The sequence below is a fragment of the Mastacembelus armatus genome, chromosome 7, assembly GCF_900324485.2.
Source record: "Mastacembelus armatus chromosome 7, fMasArm1.2, whole genome shotgun sequence".
NCBI classification, from domain to species: Eukaryota; Metazoa; Chordata; class Actinopteri; order Synbranchiformes; family Mastacembelidae; genus Mastacembelus; species Mastacembelus armatus.
The window spans coordinates 3,687,418-3,707,062 of NC_046639.1; positions in this window are offsets into that span (position 1 = coordinate 3,687,418).

A 19,645-nucleotide genomic window follows, 5' to 3' on the forward strand; every position below is an offset into this window, starting at 1 on the left:
ATTTGCTGCAAGAATCTGGGGTCTGTTATTTTCCTGATGCTTACATTGTCAATAAAACCCTGCCACTGAAACACTGATGAGTGATAAAGAGGTTATGTGGTGTAGTGTTTTTTCCTACCAGCTAGCCTGTCATATCTTATCAGCATCAGCTGCATCTATGATGGACTGATAGTAGTCTTCTTTTCAAGGGTGGCTAGATTTCAGAAAACTGGAATATTATACTAGTTTCATTTTGATGCAGCACAGATCAGGCAATTTTATATTACATGTTAGATTTGCTTATTATTCACTATTTTGACCACAACCCTAGCAAATGTTACATTTCATAGCAGTATATAGAGTACACTCGTTGGATTTCAGATCATAAATAGGTATATTTGAGTTTACATGTGTCACATAGCAGCATAAAATACTCAAATGTTGGCTATGTATATGAATATGTGTTTATATCTATATTTGCATGAGTGTGTATATTTGATTGTGTGTGGAACTGAAATTCAACTCAAAGTCGGAAACGGTGTGTAAGTCCATTTCTAATTCCCCTTTATTCCTCTCCTCCTTTTCTCCTTCTTTTATATACTCGTCTTGGAAAAAAAGGTGTTAAATCATCTAAATCATTCCCTGGCTATTATATCCAATTAATGCCTCCTCATGGTGTTTTATTGTGTTATAAACTGCTATTGCTTGTGGTTCAGTAGACAAACACAATGTGTTTCTGTGCCGCCTGCCACCGGGGCTGGCTGTGGCTGTGCTGGGGAGGGACAGAGGGGGACTTGGCCACTGCCCATGGGGGCCCTGGCCACTCTAAATCAGTTAGTTTTGGAGGAGATCCTAGTCGGCTTTTTAAGAGGGTCCATTATAGGCTTGTTAATGCCTCAGCCGAGGGGGAAACACTACTAACTGCACTCAATTCTCTATGCACTTAGTCTCCTTCTCACTCACTCACACAAACACACACCTACAAACACACACCCATTTTCGTCTCCTTCTTGCTCTCCCTGTGCTGCGTGTTTCTCATGAGACACGTGAGCGACTGTCTGTGTGTCTTCCCTATGTATCCAGTGTGGCTTTTTTGTGCAAACGACACACCCATCTCTGCTTATGACTCCCCTTCATGAATTTCATGGGTTTGGCCTTCACTAAGAGCAACACAATATCACAAAGGCTGCCCGTTTCTTGCATTGATCTGTCTGCACCGAAATGTGTTCTTTTGTGCACACGCGTACAGCTATGGCCATCCGTGTGTGAGTGTGTGTGTGTGCGCGCAGTGTGTGAAATGTGTTAAGCAGATTGAGGGTTTCTTTGAAGATGTATTTTGGAGCCTTGAGGGGGATTCAGGAGTGTGTTATTGCATATTTAGGACAGTGTGCAAGGGTCTTTTGAGTATGTGTGTGTGAAATTTTAATTCACACTATAAGTGTGAAGCAGCTTAGTTCATTTATCACTGAGAGGAGATATCCAGAGAGCTGTTTCAACTCCCACTAGGTCCTCTGTCACACTGTGCTCTGGAGGATCCTAACTAGCTGCAAAACCAAAGACTACAAAGTTCATTGAGGAACAATTGCTCCTTGGTAATGTCATTTCCCACTTCATGTGCTGTTGCATCCGTATGTATCCTCTGCTGTCATGTTTTTTTTTTTTTTTCAGCTGTATTTTCGTGCTGCTTTATAACAAATTCTGTGTTTTTTTCTTCGCCAAAGTGGTCACGGTTGCTTTGTTCTGCTTGTGGTGGAGCTATAGGCACCAATATTTCCACACCTGAGGTGCAAGCTAATGTCCTCCATCTACGCATTCTGAACCGTTGTCAAGGAAAGGTGCCTCTCAGTCGCCCTGGAAACCATGCCTCCCAGCATGCTTTGTGTGAGTGACAGGAGGAAGGTGTGACAGAGTGAGAGCTTTGTGCGAATGGACATCTTGTGAGCTGGACAAGCTCTTAAGCTTTTTCTATGAATCAATAATGCCTAAATGTACTGCTTCCCTTATTTTTTCACATTTGACAAACAATATTGTCATCATTAGTCACAGTATAGTCTGTCCACTTAGCACAGTCCGCTCTGTCCAAGCTGAATGGAAAGACTTCAAGATATGTTATAATTATCTTGTTCTTCTCATGTTCAAATTCTTATTCTCATAGAAAAGACATGCAAATTTTGTTCGACTATAGCTGCAATATAATTTGACTGTTGAGGGGAACGAGCAGGATAAGTGGCTGCCATGATTGGTTACAGCAGTGGCAGCCTGTGTTCATCTCACTCCCCTCTGTGCTTGCTCAAGCGAGACACTCTGAGAATGTGTCCTCCTTGGAGAAGACATGCATGTCCTTGTGTATGTGCCCACAGGATGTAAATACTCTTTCACCTTTGAACACAAGCAATACCTGAAGGTCTCACTGTGTATGTCTGTATAAGTAATGCTGTAAAAGATACAGGGGTATGGTTAAGTCGTTAATGGACAGTTTGCACAGGAGTTTGTGGTCTGCACGTACATGCATTTATGCAAGTGTGTGTTTGCTAACATCAGTACAGCTGACTCCTAAAATCCTCTGTGTTTGTGTATGTGTTTCTGTGCAGGGTTCAATGTCACAAGTTTGATAAAGTGTGAAACCAATAACTGACAAAGTATCAGTAGTGAACCTAGAAATAGACTTTTCCTGAACACTGACTAGATAAGCAAAATCAGAAACGACTGACTCTGTGATCACTGTCAGGTCCCAGTGATATGTAGTTTAACTTCCCATGTAGTTTCAGTTTGTGTGGCACTCTTTATGTCCTTATTTTGTATTTTACTTGACAAAATAATTATACATTTAAATATGTTGCATTATTCATGCAGGGATGAGGCTCAGGTGAGGGTACAGTACATCGCATTTATCTGTGGATACAGTCAGAAACATGAAGTTAGTAATGACCTCCTCAAATGTACAAAAATAAAGGCATTACAAACCAGTAAAACAGTGATAATCAGACTGAAGAGGGGAGCAGGTCTGACAGTATTCATTATTCCCATATGAACATAAATTTGCAGGGCAGGTCATTACAATCTCACCTGTAGTTCTCCATCACCCCAACAAACACTACCAATCTTTCATAACTGTTGATTGCACTTGAGTAAAAACTTTAACACCAAACAGACCCTGTCTTCTCAGCTCTCTGAAACCACATTTGAGATTTTTTTAATGCCCCATTACACACAACCAATGATGGGACTGTGAAATCCCCCGATCCTCACACCCACACATTTTCCCACCCTATTATCATTATCACCATGGTATCACCATGTTGTCATTAGCTGCATGTAAGTGTGATGGTGCCGGCATTGTTTTCTTGAATTCCAGTCTGTGTTGTGCCTTTAAATATTTTCTGTCAGGTTTTGATCACCGTGGCTCCTGTTAGTTGCGCTGCTGCCGTGTGAAACACATGAGATTTCATGAGCTACATTTGATGCAGTGTTTGTTGTTGTTCTGATAGGAAGAATAATCTCTAAGTGATCCCTGACTGAATCTACTGACAATATATCCCTGAACAGATCCCAGCCTACTTTTGTCTCTATTATCTTCATCTCATCTTCTATTTTTGGTTCATATCTCTTCTTCCAACTGGCCAGGGGTTTTCTCTTTCAGCCTATTCTTGTTTTTCTGACCTCCTACCTCTCATCCCTCCTTTTTTAGTGTCCTGTTAACATTTTTTAACTCATTAGCCTAGTTTATTCTTCTGGTCCCTCCTCTCCTCTCCTCTCCTCTCCTCTCCTCTCCTCTCCTCTCCTCTCCTCTCCTCTCCTCTCCTCTCCTCTCCTCTCCTCTCCTCTCCTCTCCTCTCCTCTCCTCTCCTCTCCTCTCCTCTCTATCCTGCATGCCTCAGCAGCCTCTCCTTCCTGTCTGTCTGTGTTGGCATGAGCCTCCCTGGCTCTGCCCCCGCCTGCCCGCACTTTATGCTGATTGGACCAGCTGTTCCACTTAAATTCACCATGGCAACCACAACCTGTTGCCTAGCAACCCTGCTCTTCTCCCTGATTCCTGCCAGTGTTCTCCACAGGCAGAGAGAGAGAGAAAGGGAGAAGAAGAGATTGAAAATTCCCTCAGATTTTTTTTGTGTATGTGTGTGTGAGTGTGCATGGACATGGGCATGTTTGGCTCCTCTTCTGTGAGTCAGAAGGGACTGTGTTGAGTGAGCTGATGAGATAGTTAAATGCAGACTGTGTTTGCATGTAGGCCAGAGGGACCTTCAAATAACTCAGAGTAGGTTGACAGGCATAGATATATCTGCCAAATGATGGTTTGCGTGTGTGTGTGTGTGTGTGTGTGTGTGTGTGTGTGCGTGCGTGCGTGCGCGCGCGCGCGTGCGTGTGTGTCCCGTTGACTGGACTTGTCCTTTCAGGCGTGATGAGAGCAAGGGTACATACACGCTCATGTTAAAGAATTCATGGTGCTGCTGCTCTCAGAGGCCCCACCGTCAGTGTAGCCTCATGGCCCAAGAATACTAATTAGATACACTGGATAGATGGACACACACACACACACACACACACACACACACACACACACACACACACACACACATACACATATAAACATCAAAATGGCTTGAGTAAGCACTCTGTTCTGGCATGTTCTGATTCACCTTTTTTAACCGGGGAAGATTACCTAGTTGCTAATGGTCTTTTCTTGTGGCCTGGGAACCTGTCCCATGGCCAGGTAATCCTACAGCTCATCCCCAGCAGATGAACTCTTATCCTGGGGAAAGCAGTGGGAGGCTCCCCTCCACCTCTCATAATTGGATCTCATACAAGTCCAAAGTAGTTGTCAGGTTTGCTCTCGCTTCAGAAAGATTAAATACCTACACCAAGCCTCGGGTGTGCTGCTTCTGTACAAACCATGTAACAAGTGGTGTTCTGTACAATCCCACTGTGTGTTTTTTTAGTGATGACACACAGAATTAATTAGTTTATATGAATGTGTATTCAGCTGCCTTCACCTCTGTGTAGGATTTTGCCTGGTTTGCTAAATAATGTGAGTAAATGAAACATGAGCAAACATGGATGATGTTAATAAATGAGGAGTCATAAATGCAACATAAATTCTCCAGTCATTTTGCATAATGTGGTAGAACTGTCCTATAAAACTGACATTATGCAGACATGTGAATTGGTGAGAAATTAAAGGACCATCCAGTTTTAAGCATCTTATTGGGCTGCAATTTTTTAATGTGTCGATTCTTCCAAGTCTCTACTGGAGGGATAGAACACCATTTTTTGTCTCATGCTGTGTCATCGGTGACAGATAGTACTATCTAGCATGTTACTGTAAAATTTTCCTTTAGTCTTCAGTTGGGTTGAGGTCTGGTGACTGTGAAGGCCAACATTAGGATAGATTGGCAAGAAACTGTATAGTGTACTCATACTATACCAGTAAATTCTAGTTGTGAGGAACCTTTTGTGCTGCAGAGGATGCAGTTAGCCACCATGTTAAAACCTTTTTTATTTGTGGGGAGCAGGGTTAGAATGATCACACCACTGAAGAGATAAGGCCTTCTCTCATAAACACATGGAATTCCTGCTCTATTTGCAGGGAATCCCTTATTGAGTTACTTGATAGAGATTAAAGTTTGGAGGCACTATTAAGTGCCTGTTCCACTGGGTTAAGTAACGTTGATAAATAAACTAAAAATTCAATATATGAAAGCTTTCAATCTTGTATATTTTGATCTAGCACCACCAGCAGGTCAATGTTTCAATTTGTTTAACACTTAGGTTTATGACCAGATACCTGCTAAACCTATCGCAGTCTCATCAGTCTTAGCTGTTAGATGCTGTTTAGTGCATATGCAATTGTGTTAACTTAAATCTTAGCATACCTGCTAAATATAGCATTGTCAATGTGACCCTGTTAGCATGCTGTTTTTAGCATTTAGCTGCATACATACAGTATAGCCTCACAGAGCTGCTAGCAGGGCTGTAAAATCTTACACTTGTGCTTGCTTTACTCTGACAACTCAAAACCTTTGCTGTGAAAAAGACCTGTGGTGTTACTGTTTTTTTTTACCTCCCCAAGACTTTCTTTGTTTGTTGTCTCCTCTGTCTTAAAACATATAGGTGAGCTGTTCAGTAACTCTTACAGCTTTTCTCTGTTGCTTTGGTGCATTCATCAGATTAGAATTACAGTGTGCAGAGATGTAAGTGTATTTCTCAAAACAACATGTAGGAGCCACACCACATCATGAATGACCGGCAAAAGAGCGTCACTTGCCCAAAATCTTTTGGCAATCTTCATGTCAGTGACAGCAGAACATCACGTCCTTGTCTCATCGACTACAAACACAACAGGCCAAAAGATTAGTCATGTTGTCAATACAGCAGTGTGCTCAAAGTGTCTTTTTCTACTTGGTAGTGTATCTTTTGATGCAGTGTTCGAAAATGCCCAAGCCTGCACTTTTTTCTGTGTAGCACAGATTATGTTGGTCAATATAAAGACAGAATATAATATACAACAGATCATTTATACAGCACTGCAAAAGAAACATAGATAATTAGAAATGAAAACATAAGAAAGTGTGTGCTTGTCCAAAAGAAATTACATTTTGCTCCAAATAAGGAGAAACTGCTTATATGATGCACTTGGGTGACTACATAATGTTGCAGTTGATCTGCGAAATGAACCCAAAGCAACTGTAACAGGTTATTAATATGTTTCACATTTAGTCCTGAAACAAAAGTAAAACACTTTATTACTATTCCGATTATTATTTATTACTGTTGTTTTTTAAAAAGCTCAGGCTGTCATTCATCAAATAGAATAGCATGTTCTGAACAAGGAGAAACATGATGGAAAATCACACAGAGATTCACTGTATCACCTGTGTCAGACTGACAAACACATTCACACAAACATAAGCAAGCCCATTTGAATTTTTTATTTAAGTACGATTTTTTCTCCTTTCTTCTCTTTTGATTGATGTTTTATTCCTCTTGCACACCTTCCTCCCAGCTCTTCTTGTCTCTTGCTGAGGCAGTGAGGTCTCCCCCTCCTGCCTCAGAATAAAAATCAGATATGACTTGTGTCTGATCTCTAGCTTCTAATGCATGTTTTGGTTGGTTTATAGATATAGTTTCTGTTCATGTGATGTCAACACAGTCTGCCTCAGCAATTATGTGTTTTTGAACTGTTTTCTTTCATTGACTTTCCCCAAACATTACAGCCACAGGGTCAGAGATGTATCAGGTATAATGGCTGGTATCTTTTAAAGCTAATCACACACACAAAGGCAGATTGGTGTATAGATGGAGATATGCAGAGACACAAACAAAGTAAGTCAAAGTAAAGACCTTGAAAAACCACATCATTTAAAGGAGGGGATCTTGCTATAAGTCAGCTGCATCAGATGCTACATGCATAGTCCATTAAAGAATAGGGTGAAGGGAAACAAGCCAAGGCTCTTATGGTAATTAAAATAGGTTTCCTGAGAAACTGCCAGTTGGCCCACCAGGATTTGAAGCAACACCGGGCCCCTAGTGTCAAATGGGGCCCCAACACCAATCTGTCTGATTGAAAACCCCAAGTTAAAAACATGGCAGAACCGCCCTCACACACAGGGAGCTGGCATCTGAGGGGTCAGACCTTGACCTCCACAGTGTGCCGGTTCCCTTGAGCTGCTCCTCACCCTTCCTCAAAGGCTCACTGTGTATTCACAAAAAAGTTTTATGTCTTTAAAAGGTCTTGAAAACCTACTTTCTCATTCAGCCTCTAAATATGAGCAATGTGGTCCCACATGGATTAAAAAAATAATATTCTGCCAAAGATAGAAGTGATCAGATCTCCTTTTGAAATAGGTTACGTTGCATTTTTTTCTGTGAACCAATCTAGCAGAAATATTTGAATCCAAATCTGATGCTAGTTGTGAGATTGTTGTCATATGTGGCAAATGCTCAATCAAATCTTACCCAACCACAGTCACACAGTCTCAGGAAAGCAGCTGAGGTTCAAAGTGTTAAACGACTAATAAATAACTAATCATATAGTTTGCTGATCTTTGATTTTTGCTTATTTAGTCACAAATCTAGAAAAAATGTGCTTTAAGTATCATGCATCAAGACAAAATGATTCCAGATATTACGCTGTCCTTAATGTGGCTTAATTCAGATTCTGTTCCAGTCTATTATTCTGTTTTACTGTAGTAAGAACTGATTTCCAAGGCCAATGGACCTTAATGCGGAGGCAGCTTCCACAGCAGAGGAACACAGAGATTACACAGGGATTAGGTGGTGTAATCTCACATGCTGCTCTGCCATGCAGCTTCAGAAAGAGTAAGTGAAGCTTTTTTTGTTTTGTGTTGTTTTGCTTTGCACTCACACAAAGAAGTTTGCACATACAAATACATACTTGATCATACACTTCTAAGAGAATGGATTGATAAGATCAGCATTTTCAAAATGACTACATTATAAACATGAGAATATATAGAGCCTGTACGTCTCTTCCTGTTTTCTTTTCATAAACATATAAAACAAGTTTTTGAAATTTCTCCGTCAATCTCTTCTGTTGTCTATCCTTCTTTATTTACTGTTGACGGTTGACCTTACTCATCTTTCTTTTTTTCTGTCTTCTGAGGAAGAGATAAAGAAAAGATTGGACTCTTGCAGGGTCTGCAGTGTTTGGGAGGATTGAGGATGATTATTTTTGGGCAGAGCGGCAGTTGCTGGATGAAAACAGAGGTCCTGGCTTTGCTTTAAGATAGCCTAAAGTGATGCTTTGATTGCTGTGACAGTTTATCTTTATTATAAAATGCTATAATGGAAAATCGACCCTGTCTACTAAGCCTGAGACCTTATCTATGGTAGTCTTTACTGGATGGAAGTGTATGTGCACATGAGCGTGCATGTGCGTCTCAGCTGTTATTCAAGAGATTAAAAGGGCAAAGACAAGTGTTGGAATCGGGGACAAAAAAGTCTAACTGGATAAAACTGAATAGAAGTTTTTGAACTATTTGTCTATTGATTAATGTTCAATGACATAAAAAATTATTAATGCTGTTAAAGATTGAATATATGACAAAATCTAAAATTTCTTATTCTGTTTGGCTCCTTGGACACATTTGTGTGGTGAACAATGTGGCAGTTAGCTAGACTGCATCACTCGAGCATAGGAGTCTGATGATAAGGAGCCCTACATTCACCCAGAAGCCTGAAGGACAATAGCATGCTGGGGCCGTACTGCCGTCTCGGCGGCCTGGCTTTCCTTTGTCTGTGTGGACGTGTGAAGCCCCAGTGACAGATGGCAGAGACATACTGCCATATCTGTTACCTTTCCTAGTGACGTGGAATATGTACTCTTTCCTACAGACAACCGCAGAGAGACAGCAGCTGTTTATCCCACTCCCCACACTGCCCTGCAAAGACACAGACAGTTCACCAACAGTCCAATCCTAATTTCCATAGAGAGCAATCAGGCTACAACACTAACTGATAATGTTATAAATTAAAAAAAATAAATATATTCTTTCTTGTTCTGGCTGGAGAAGGAAAAAATCGCATTATGATGTAAAAGAGAATTTGCACACATTTGTGATGAATTAGAATTTTCTGTTTGTAGCCTGTGTTATCAATCCAACAGTTATGCACAACATATGTGATCTTTACTACGAAATACATGTACAGGTAACACTGATGTTCTTTGAGCCCCTTGACTGAATCAAATGCTATTTGCAATAAGCAGCCATGATGAACATAAGTATGAATCACAAAGGGCAACCTGAGAAATTTTATTCTTTTAACTTATATGACTCACTGTAAAACACTACCAATAAAAGTGTCTCCAGGCTTTCTCCCTATATTTGTATGTGTGTGTGCGCATGTGTGTGTCTTCTCCCCCTGTATATGATTTATAATGGCATAGTCCTAGAGAGGGCCTTTGGAGGCAGATCGAGGGGAATTGGTCTAATTTGCGTGAACTGCTATGATTTATAGCAGAGTCAGAGGTTAATAACAGTGTCGCTCATTGCCGCTTGTTCTTTCCACTGTAATATTGTTATAAGGAGGCGATGCCAAGACCCTGCAGCATTGTATCCATAGTTTCTTTCCTCCCAGTGACCCCACTCCTCCTCTCGTCTTTGCCACTTACCCCTCACACCTCATCTCATCTCACCTGTACAGCTACACCAGTCACTTACCGGAGATGCTGGAGAGGTTTATTGTCTTCATGAACAGACAAACATCCTTGCTGAGTGCTCTGTGGGGATTGGGTGGTGCCCTGTGTAGGAAGCTAACATACCAGAGCATGTAATGGAGAGAGAATGAAGTGTAATACACTCAGTTGCCAGTTTATTAGGTAGCTATTTAGCTTTGCATGTTTTGTTTTAGGTGCTCTTCCTTTTAGACACTGTAGTTTGTGCTGTTGTTGAACTGCACTGCAATATGCAGAGAGGTGTTTCTGTTTTTCAGCCTACCTTCATTGGTTTAAATGGGGTGTCAGTAAAGTGCAGTATATTATTCTGACATTGCAACCATTATAACCATGATGAAAATTGGATTTATTGTACCACTATTGTATTAAGTGGCAATAGCCTTAGCTTGGTGTACCTAATAAAATGGTGACTGAATGTGAAAGTAACTCAGTTACATTCAAAATAACAATCACAGAATCATTGGCAAATAAGAAATGCTCATAATAAATCTGAAAAATAAATAGTACAATAAACAATAAAAAGAATTCACAAACATGGAGTAAACAAATCAATAATAACACACAAGCAAGAACAAAAGACAATTAAAACAAACACAAACAAAGGTACAAATATTTAAAAACATGAGAACAGCATTTACATGTAGCAGTTTTAGGTGGAGCTTATTGTAAATACTTTGAGGGTCCAAGTAAATACTAATGCCTATACAAAGTATTCACCTCAAAGCTCTCAGTCCAGAGTGAAAATAGAGCTATATAAGGTTGTTTTCATTAATTAGGAATAGAGAAGCTTTATCTCCAATTTATTTATTAGTTTAGTAGATTCATTTTTTTTACAGCAGATACAAAAAGCAGATACATATATAGACTCCTTGAGTCTAGACAGTGCAACTTTTCTACATCCTCAACAAAGCAGCTCAAGTCTTGTCAGGTTGCCTGAGGAATAAAGACTTCCTTATAGTTTTTTTTTTTGTGTGTGTGATTTTTCCATATTGATTGACCTTGGATCTCATCGATACTGTACATGTATGTTTCCACTACCACAGTCAACAGAAACACTGCGACTGTACACAAGAGATCCTCATTTAACAAATGATTAGGTTTTAAACTGATGATTTGTGTATGTTCAATGAAATGGGGCAAATAGTTATACAAACATTTAATCTCTATTTTCATATTTATAATTAATGAAATTAATGAGTAGAGATTTGAGTTCATTGATATATTAATGGGTCTTTTTTTGGCTGATCAGTGTCAAAACAATAAAACATGAATACTTCCAGCATGGTGAGTTTTTATAGACACTGTACATCATGTTTTATTCACAAGTTATATATTGTATCTGAATCTCAATTAATGGAATGTCTATAATTCACAAGTAAATGTAGAAGAGTAAAATGTGCAATATTTCATGATAAAATGTACTTTGGTAGAAGCACAATGTTGCACAAAAAATACTCAAATAATGTGTGTTAAATCTGCTCTTAACTAATGTTTTGTTTGCTTTGTTTTACCGTTTTATTTTTGGCCATAGGAAAGTAGTGGAAACAAGCTGTGAACGCAATACTGACATATTACATGGCAAACTTATTAGCAAGCAGTTGCTTAGTCGCACATCCAAAGCCAAAGAAGCAGCATTATCATTATTTGATGTTGTGTTGGTGGTTATTCCTCTTTTAGCTCTGTTTGTGTTCCCCATCTGCCCCTGTGGGAACTATCTGGCTCTTCAGCTGCTAAATGCTCCACCACAGCTGACTGACATCTGAGGAGTTGCAGCTTTGGCTGATAATTCTGAAACATGTGTAATAATAATAATAATAATAATAATAATACCATACTACTACTACTACTACTACTAATAATAATGGTAATAATTATTATTATTTCAATTTATATAGCACCTTTTAAAACAGTACTGCAAAATGCTTTACATGGGATTATAGCAGCTTCTCTTACCACCACTGGCAGGAGCACACCAGAGAAAAGAACACACGTACACTCACATTTCATGACATTGAGGCTGTGTCTGTCTCAGAGATGCTGCCCTGTCACCCACCCCGCTGCTCCCAGCCTAAGCCTACCTCTGCCTCCCTGAACAGCAGAAACAGCAGCAGCACGGCATGAGAAACCCTGAGACGAAGTCTGCATACAGACGAGAGAGAGAGAGGCTGGAAGCTGGAGCTCACATCCACTGAGACATTTGCAAGTTCACACGCCTGCTTCTTTTCACACCAATGTCATCTTGTTGCTGTGTGCTTTTATTGCTTCATACACTGAAAATAATAATTTGCTGGTCCATCCAGCCTTTATTAATCAATGTAAAATTAATCCGCATCCCACATTAAACCCAGAAGATGCTTTCCACTTGACCTGTGACAAAGGGTGCTCTGGAATATTTGTCAGAGCAGCAGAAACACTGTGACAGGAGGCAACCATAGTTTAATGCTGGGGGAGGAAAATATCCAAAGTATTTACAAAACACCCATGACATGTGTCAAATCAGTGCTGCTGTGCTGTTTGTAGTCAAATCTTGATGGTACCAAAGTGTTGCCAAAAGAATTCTGTAGCGCCGTGGCTCGTCAGCTGGGTATTGCATTTTCTGCTTTTATGAAATGAAATCTACGTGCACGTCTTTCCCAAGAAACATTCATGAATTCCAAACTACTTTGACAGATTTTCAGAGGCGTGAACGGGTCTCTCTTGCACGCTCCCTTCTCATCGCCCTTGTTCCCTTTTTTGTCATTTCAATCACATTTTCAATGAATCCACAAAGTTTGCTGAAATAACTTTGAAGCCCAATCTGTTCTGGATTATGAGAGAAATATGATCCTCTGTGAATTTTGTTTCATGTTCATTTGAGTTTATATTTCATTGATTTGTTTCTATCTATCTATCTATCTATCTATCTATCTATCTATCTATCTATCTATCTATCTATCTATCTATCTATCTATCTATCTATCTATCTATCTATCTATCTATCTATCTATCTATCTATCTATCTATCTATCTATCTATCGCCCCCTTCCTCAGTTCTTTCAAGCTGGTTTTCTCTCTTTCTCTCCACAACTTTACATGAAAATTATCTGAAAATGTCAAACCTCTTGTAATTTCTACAGACTCAGTTAGGACAGTTAATAAATATCAACTGAACAAATGCAACAAAGACTCGCACAATATCACTCACCCTGTCATTACACACTGCAGCATCCATGGCACTGACAGATTTATATGTTGTTTGGTTCGGTTTGTTTCACTTTGTTTGGGGTAGAGATATATGTGTTATCTGTAGGGAGCACTTAAGGTGGAATTGAGAATATTCATTTTACACAGGAAGTTTTGATGACGAGTATGTATAGAATCTGGAGTGCTGTGTGTATAAAATTCAGAATATGTGAAATAAGAGTAAAGATTGAGCATAATTCAATATTATTCAATATAAGTATATTTTTTATATTTTTATTAGTCAAACAGATATGATATGTAAATTTATGAGCAGGTTGAGATGGAGGTTTCTCTTTATTGTGTGATGAGCAGAAAGGTAATGACTCTAAAAGTCTGGAAATGAGAGGAAGAACATGATGGACTCAAAGGTGCTGTTTGGTTGGTCGATAGCAGTTAGCACGGTGCACCACTGAGCATGACAAGGTGCTTCTGCCAGACTTTGTAGGACACACACACACACACACACACACACACACACACACACACACACACACACACACACACACACACACACACACACACACTTCCACACACCATCTGTTAGAAGCACACAGGCAGTGCACAGGTCAGACATTTACTTCACATGACTTAGAGACAGAAGCACATCCAGATACCATATGTGGTAAATATGCAGTGGCTACATACAAGATGCACAAAAGAAATCTGCTTTTGAATCAAAGGGCAGGAAGTTATGTTTTTAATTTATTGTTTAACCATTATTGATATTACATTTGGAAATATAAAAAAAGAAATTTAAATGGTGTGAAACTATTTCTGTGACCTGAAATATATGATGGATTAACCTTCACTTCTCTTATTGACAGGATTACGTCTATTGTCCCTAAAAAACTTTGTCAGTTGTAACAGTCAGCTACAATGATAAATGCATTTGTTGTTTTTGCCCTTTAATACTTCAATATATTCATATTTACCTTACATTATTATAGAGGCCTAACATATTTTAGGATTGTTTTCCTGTTTGCAAAGCATCTGCCACAGTCTGAAAGAAAAGTATTTTTGACTTGAATAAACCAAATAAAAAAATATCTATGTGAGAAGTGAAATCATCACACTTTTTCTCCCAGTTTTTAAAAAATGTATTGTTTAATTTTTTACACTTTCCAAAAGCTGGGACACTGAGCTACCTAACTGTACTGCCTAATAATATTTCATGTTTCACATGTTTAGCTAAAATGCAGCCTCAGCAGATCACTTTTTTTTTCATTTCAGTGAGCAAACGGAACTAGTTAGCATAATAATGATGGCTTCTCTTGCATATGTATGTTATTTGATGGTATTGGTTTTATACTGCCTTGATGGATGAATGTGCCGTTTCTTCTGCCTCATTGTCTGGATGCGTGCGTGTGCGTCCACAGGCCAGGTTGTGTTTGGCTTCAAATAGATTTTGGGTCAGGACTGAGGGGTTGGAGGTTGAGTTTTGTGCCGTCTTTAGGCTGCACTGTGTCATCTGTCTTTGTTGGATAAATCAGTTTCCTTCTGCCAGGGTCAAGGTTTTTGTTAAGGTCAAAGGTCAGCAACAACAGCGGGTGTCTTATGAGACAAGATGCTGTGTCTGTTACATCTGCTGCGTCACACAGACACAAAGACGTACACACTTGCGCAGACAAACACAAAGCTTTGCGGGCCTTATCTGGCGGGAGCAAGCCGAAGTGACAGCCGGACCTCTCCCCCTGATGTAATGTTCACATTAAAACTGATGCTTATTCTGTCTGATCTCCATATCTAATTGACACCCCGCAGCACCCACACACTCTAACCTCTACCCCCACTACACACACACACACACGCACACGCACACACACACACACGCAAATGACTCAGATTTTCCTCCCTACCTCCTTCTCAATCTTCCTCTTATCCTCCATCATTTTTTGTTATAATTCTCCCTTGCTGCTCCATCTTTGGAAAAAAAAAAAAACACTAGTAATGAGCAAAAAACACATCTTACTAAATGCCCTTCCCGGCACCTGCCCTCCCCCCACTCTCTCTATCCATCCATCTATCCATTGCTTCATCTCTGTGCTCCCCCTCCTCCTTCCTCAGCCACCAGCTGAGCCTGCCGACAGTGGCGGCTGTGTGGGGGTTGTCTGTTTGTGGGTTAGGAGAAGGAGCAGAGGGATTTTGGGGTTGCTGGGGATGAATGAGGTTGTCTGAACGTGCGACACGTGCCGGGGTGGCTGCTGCTGATTTGCACTATCACCCCACTCCACCACCCCCCACCAACCCCTTCAAAACCCATTAGCTGGCACACGTGCAATCAAACACATATGCACACATGTACTCACAATCAAACTTCATAGCATTCCCTTTTTATCTGCCTTAATCCATCTATTACACATACACTTGAGACAAACATGCTTGACAAACATAGCAGCCTGCACGTAAAGGCACACAACGTACACACACTAACATGCTTGGCTCACCCCTGATCCCGATTGGCTGAGCATGCCAGAAGCAAGCAGGGGGGAATTAAGGTCACATGGTGTGTGCTGCTGTAATCCTTTTCTGCACCCAAGGACAGGTTGGCCTCCACCAGCAGTAGCAGTCACCCCTGACAGAAAAGGATAACGGGAAGGCTGGTATGTCTTGGTGGCAGTTCATGATCATGTTTTAATAAGAAGATCACACATGTTTTACGCCCAGTGTAGCGCTGTCTGCCCTGAGCTACAGTACATGAGCCAACATGGAGTATAGTGCGAGCAGTGTGAGCAGAGATAAATCAGTGTGTCATTGTAAATTCGAGTGATAGATGCAAAGACAGAAGAGGAGAAAGTACAGTAGTACAGTATTATGTGTTGTTTCCCTGGGGAGACTGAGGTGACAGACCGGTACGCCTCTCACTCCAGTGAATTCGCCTGCCGCCTGCTGCCTCATATAGCCACAGTTCTATGGTCAGTTGCCATGGAAACAAGAGGATAGGGTGTATATTTTTTGGTGAAATGTACATTAGCGCGTTGTGGAGGATGGAACTGGCAGGGGGCCGGGTGGAGTACCACTCATTTGTTTGACTTATTCATTTGTGTGTGTATACATACATGCACACAAATTGATACTGTATGTGTGTGTGTGTGTGTGTGTAAGTGTGGGTTTCATATTGTCAAGCTTCCACTTGATGTCAAGTACTTTTTTTCTGTTCACCTGAGGGATGGCGGATTAGGTGATTACTGTGAGATTATCGGAAGGTGATTCCCCTGGTTCTGCTAACGACTCACCAGCATTTCACACTCACACAGACACACACACAAAAGGATCCTGCTCTCATTTCCCAGCTCCATCTGCACCCCTTGTTCTATCACACTCTTGAGCAAACTGAGAGGCATGCTTTAGTTTCAATGTTGCAGACGTGCAATCGAGAATGTATGTGCATGTCCTGTATCACAGGCAGAGTTGTATTTGTATCGATGTGCGCTTCTATATACTGGCTCTATCTGACTGTGATGCAGGCATTCATTTGCCGAATTCCTGCACATCACTGTTTGTGTGTCATTTCCCCTGAATCAGCAGACTCTGGGTAAACAGAAGCACGACTAGTTTTAATTACAATGTTAATTGATAGGAAACAAAAGGGGCTTAATTAGGTGCAATGAGGCAATGGGCACAGTGGCACTGTGGACTTAATGATTCAATGCACTCAGCTTGCCGATACAGACACTCATCTGTACAAGCACGCACACTCAAACACACAGGAAAGAGAGGGCATACTGAGCGAGAGAGAAAATGCATGGGGGAAACCCTAAACAGACAGAGAACAAGGCAGCAGGGCAGAAATTTTTAGTTGTCGTCATTTATTCACTGCGCCTGCTCTCGTTAACAGTTTACTGATGTGCTGCTGTTCCTCATACTAATGTTGTGGAATCTCCAGAGAGAAGAGGAGGAGCAAAGAGAGAGGGAGCAGAAAAAGAAATCAGTAGGGCTGCAGTGAAACATGTTGCACAATTCAATCAATATTTTCTAGTCATAGGCGGCATCAGTCTCTGAAATAAACCGAGCTTGATAAACTACATAGAAAATCATGGTCAAACGCTGACAGATACCTTTGAAAATTCACTCACTGAGGCTAAGTTTGTATGGCATCCAGGTAATAGCATGTCAGCCTATTTGCTTATGTGAGAATACATGTTTGATGACTTTAATAATTGAGCTGTTGTTTGGGACATTTCTCCTTCCTGCTGCCTCCTGCTCCTCCACCACCTCTCTCTCCTTCCCTCCTCTCATCCCTGGTGCTGCTATTGCTGTGATATTTTTCTCTCCTCCATCCCAGAAGTAATTTGGCTTGTGAAATTGCACCTTTTTCCTCGACTCCCCCCCTTGGAGTGCTCCTCTTCGATTTCCTGTCTGGGTGGTTGCAATCACTCTTGCCTTGTCCTTGGTCCGTGACCTTGGCGACCAACGCCCCCTTCCAATCCATCGTCATGGAGATGACCCCACATCCATCACCATGGAGACAACCTTTGCACGGTGGTGCACCACACCCTAAGAACTCAGCAGAGTCATTTGTGCCTGTACACACACATTAAAACACAGCGAGCTGCACACATGCATTGCATAAACATTTGGGAAGATATTGCTGCTTGTCTTCGTTGTTTGGTATTCTTGTGAGTTGCTGTCTCACTGTGAGAAGTCTGAAAGTCAGGCGAGAACAAATTCATGGAATTCAGATAGAACTTTCTCACAAAGTGAACAGCGCGCAAATAGATGTCTTAGATGTATCAGTCACATTGATATGCTGTGATTAAAGAAGGGCAAGATAAGGCGCATGAAAGAGATAGAGATAGGGGAAATGTAGAGCGAGATAGGCACATAAAAGGACAGCACAGTGGCCCTTCGGGCTGCTTGATTAACTTCTCTGAATGCAGCACTACTTGTTCTATTTTCAGATATGAGCATCAACAAAAAAGCCAAAACAGAAATAAGCGTTATCATGATTATCTTGCTCTTCCTCACCTTCATCAGCACCACCATCCTTGTTAAATGTATCATCGCCCTGATCGACACAACAGTTTTCACTCCCCCTCTTCAAATGTCAGACTTTATTAAACATCCTCCTTTCCCCATCCTCATCACAGTCATTATCCTTAGCAAGGCCATTATTCTGAAATGCTTCAGTGATTGCTGATAGAATACTTTCAAAATAATCAGACTAGTAATGTATTTAATTAAAAACAATTATTTCTTCTTACTCATGCATACACATTACTTGTATGTCTGCCTGTCTGACCAGTCTATATTACATTTACTAGGCAGCACTGTGTTTTTTGCTCGCAAATAGTTGGATTCTTTGATACAGCCATCGCCTTGTATGCGTTTTATAGATCTGCCAAATAGACTTCCTCCATCTCTATTGCTGAAAGCACAGTCAGTCTCATGGCATGTGTGCATCTTTCATTACTTCCAATTCAGCACTAAACCCCAGAGAAAAGAGGAGTTGGCGTTCGGAGACGAGTACTGGAGAGAGGGAGAACAGGATGAAAGGAAGAAGAAAAGCTGGAGAACCAAAAATAACACACCACACCCCCATTTACACTCCCACCCTCAACCCCACCCTCTCTCAGAAAGGGAGGGAAAAATCTGCGGACCCCTGTTGGAATTGCCAGTACCACTCAAGCGTACTCTTATGCAAATTTTGCTGTGTCCGTGTCAACGGTTGCCGTGTTAACAGGGGGAGCTGTGGTACGCAGGCCCTCCTCACTGCCACATCATTTGTTTAAGTCATTCAAACAAAAGCCAGGGGAGAGAGCCACATGATTGGTGAAATATGCTTGTGTGGGACCACTGCAGTGGAATAATGATTGCGGCATTACTCCTGCGTGTGCCAGGGGCTGTGTGGCCATTTCATGCCAGCACTGAGTGAATGTAAGGGATGTTTATTCATGAGGGAGAGACAGAGAAAGACAGAGGGTAAGGGAAAGAAGAGTAATAAAGGATGGCAGGGAGGTGGGAGATACTGATATTACTCCTGTGTGAGCCCCCTGTGTCTGTATGTGCTGAGATGGTGGACCAGCAGAGGGAGGAAGTGCAGTGGGAAAAACAGGAGAGGTCTGCAGGTGCACAAAAAAAAAAAACATCTTGTAAGTTATTTAAATGGATATGGCTTTTTTCAAATGGAGGTCAAGAGAATTATAGGTTAGTGAAAATATGAAATGTCTGCTCTTTGTGCTCCCTTTTTATTCATAAGTGTCAGAGACCTTGATACTTAAGTGTAGGCATTTAACTTTTTTAAAATATAGGTAA